This window comes from Frankliniella occidentalis, unplaced genomic scaffold (assembly GCF_000697945.3).
Source record: "Frankliniella occidentalis isolate FOCC.00 unplaced genomic scaffold, Focc_3.1 Scaffold26, whole genome shotgun sequence".
Taxonomy (NCBI): Eukaryota; Metazoa; Arthropoda; class Insecta; order Thysanoptera; family Thripidae; genus Frankliniella; species Frankliniella occidentalis.
This window is the reverse complement of record NW_026267156.1, coordinates 72,021-75,517: the sequence shown is the minus strand read 5'-3', so window position 1 is coordinate 75,517 and position 3,497 is coordinate 72,021.

Genomic DNA, 3,497 nt, shown 5'->3' with positions numbered 1-3,497 from the left:
GGATTTCGACGGAAAAGTAGTCGAATCGACAGAGGTGAACCAGGAGCCCACAAAACTCTTTTTGGTTCCGTCAGAAACCACCCCTGTCCAGAGAAACTTGAGTTTTGAAGGGATGGTCTTTTGAATCTGGCGGGCAGCGTTCAATGGGCTGCCTACCTAGCAGGCGAGCCGGTCCAAGAAAAACAGGCGTAACTCACTTAAAATCGACAGGCGGCTTGGAATTTCGACGGAGAGACTGAAAGATGATGCTGTCGGACCAATCCCAACCATTTCCAGCGATTTTAATTTTCCTAGCGAAAATTGATGGGTCCGGATTTCAACGGAAAAGTAGTCGAATCTACAGCGGTGAACCAGGGGACCATAGTACTACTTTTGGATCCGTCAGAAACCACCTCTGTCCACATTTTTAAGTGGTGGTCTTTTCGACTATAGGCAGGTTGCCTACCTAAGGCGCACATAAGCTTAAGTAACAGGAAAAGAACTCTGCTAGTGGGTCAGGTCCACGATATTTGGACGGAGCAACTGAAAGAGGGGCTTATAACTTTAGGGAGTTGTGAGTTATGAGTAGCGAGTTGAGGGTATGAGTTGACGGTATGAGTTGCGAGTGGTCACTTGCATTTTCTGGCACATTATTTTGTCCTATTATGGCATTATTTGCAAAGTGGAAGAAGTTTTACGTTATAGGGAGGTCGATTAAAAGCCCCTTCTAGTGATAGAGGACGAAATGTGCCAGAAAATGCAAGTGACCACTCGCAACTCATACCCTCAACTCATACCCAGTGAGAAATTTTTTCTGACGACATCGTTTTGACACCGTTTTTTACGTCGTTTCGACTTAAAAGTGGTCCTGAAATCGACGGCTTTTCGACAGTTGATGTCGTTTCGATGCCGTTTCGACGTTTCACTGTCGAAAAGCCGACCGTCTGAAATATCGTGTTCGGGGGTTTCCTCGCACGCTGAGTCCAAATCTGGTAGTGCCGATGTCGTCCGGGCTCCCGGGGACGTCATTGGGGACTTCCCGAGCACGCCGATGACCCCTTCCCACCCCTCCCACGACAAATACGATTCAGCGCTCCAAACGTCGTCGTGTACCCCGGCTGGTGCATATTTCTTAAAAGTCACCAAATATAATTATTATTAATAGCAAATCGCCCATAATAGTTTATTATCCTGATCATTTCATTATTGTCACACGCTTGGAGCCACACAACGATGCACGGGACGGGAAGCATCCCCAAAGGATCACATCCTGGACAAGCGAGGCGGGATTGCCTACCCCAAGAAAAAATCACATCCCGCGACCACGACATGTGTCGGTGAGTGTGCCGTAATTATTGCTCTCCCCCTTTGCCCTTTGCCGTGCCGCGTCCCCTACCCCTCTCCTCCTCCCCACCCCCACCGCGCATTTCCCGCGCCTTTATGGAAACGTAAACAAACAGTGGAAAATCGGTGTCACCTTGGTGTGCCTTGGTCACCTTGGTGTCACGATCGGCGTTTCTGCCAAACACCGATAATACCTACTCATATAATTATTGATCATAGGATTTTAACCAGAATTTTAGAGTGGACATCGCCGCTTCTTTTCGTTACTAATCGCAAGGTATAGTGCTTACTTGTTTCCGGTCCGGAACATTGAATTGTTCCATTCCGGTTATTGTTGTAGGAGGTTAGTGTTGTCCTGTGGCTCAATGTTATTTCCACGCACAATTAAGTTGTAAGTTATTTTTTGAGGCCGATTAAATCATGCCCGTGATGTGGTCAGCTCTGTTGAAAAGGTGTTGAATGGGTAGACTCCTCCAATCCATGCAGTATGTTAAATACTGTTGAAGTCCTTATGCAAATGGGTGAACCTGCCAGTGTTTTATCACATATCATATATTTTACTCTATATTATTCTTGTGGAACAGAAAACTTTATTACTTTCTGGTTGGGGTGCAAATCGAGTGGTACTATTTGCGTAATCCCCCAAACAATCAATCAATGTGCGTTGCAGATAATTTGCAGCTGCCCCTTCGTACTTAATGTTTCATCCAGTGCCAAAATTAGTTATTTGAAAGACCATAGTCATTTAGAGACGCATGTGGGGAGAGGCATATAAAAGTGTATTGTATGAGTTAATTATATGTAATTAATAGTTGATGAGCGCTAAAAGTACCGTTTAATATGATTGCAGGAACTCGGCCCAGAAATGTTCTTGACATATGACCAAGAGAAGTCTATGGAGTCATTTTACCCAAAAGAATAGGTGAGTTGACATGACAGTAACCGCCAACGCTGGTCCAATTTGTCTCCACTATGAGGAGCTTCCTTTCGTATGCATCAAAGGGTGGCTTTTGATGTTTTTTGTGGTGCCTTGGTTCTTTGTTGTCGATTTCAATCCTCCTCTGTCAAAATCCAGGCTGATTTGTTATCACTGAAAACATCTTTTAAAAGTCTTGGCAATTTGGAAAATTGCTGGAATTGGTTTGGATTGGTGAGGCAGACTCCCTTTTCACATGCTCTGTCTAAATATCATGGTGCCGACCCACTTCAGCAGAGTTCTTATCCAGTGCGCCTTAGGTAGCCTACCCGCCCTTAGTTAGAGAGACCAGCTCTTATAAAACTCAAGTTTCTGTGGACAGGGGTGGTTTCTGACAGAAACAAAGGTAGTTTTGTGGTGCCTGGTTCACTCCTGTCGAAACTCCTCCATCGAAATCCGGACCCATCAATTTATAGCATTTGTAAATTTTGCCAAAAATGAAAAAAATTGAAAATCGCTGGAAATGCTCGAAATGTCGAAATTTCGCGCCGCCGGTCTATTAGGCAGCCCATTGTACGCTACCCGCCAGATTCAAAAGACCTCCTCTTAAAACTCAAGTGTGTCTGGACAGGGGTGGTTTCTGGCGGAAACAAAAGTAGTTTTGTGGTTCCCTGGTTCACACCCCTGTCGGTTCGACTTCTTTTCCGTCGAAATCCGGACCCATCAATTTTCGCTAAAAATAGGAAGGCTATAGCCTTTGTAAATTTTGCCAAAAATGAGAAATTTGAAAATCGCTGGAAATGGTTGGGATTGCTTTGACAGCACCTTCTTACTAACTCTCCGTCGAAATTTCACTTCGCAGACCCATTTAAGCGAGTTACGCCCGTTTTTTTTGGACCGGCTCGGCTGCTAGGTAGGCAGCCCGTTGTACGCTGCCCGCCTGATTCAAAATACAATCCCTTAAAACTCAAGTTTCTCTGGACAGGGGTGGTTTCTGGCGGAACCAAAAGTAGTTTTGTGGTTCCCTGGTTCACCCCTGTCGGTTCGACTACTTTTCCGTCGAAATCCGGACCCACCCATTTTTGCTAAAAATGGGAAGCCTTTGTAAATTTGGCCAAAAATGAAAAAAATAAAAATCGCTGGAAATGATTGGAATTGGTCTAGGAGAGTCGCCTTCGACCTCCTCTGTCGAAATTGCGTGCTTCCTGCCTCTTTGGCATCCTGTTTCTTCGACTATAAAATTGCGTCTTTGGTTTGT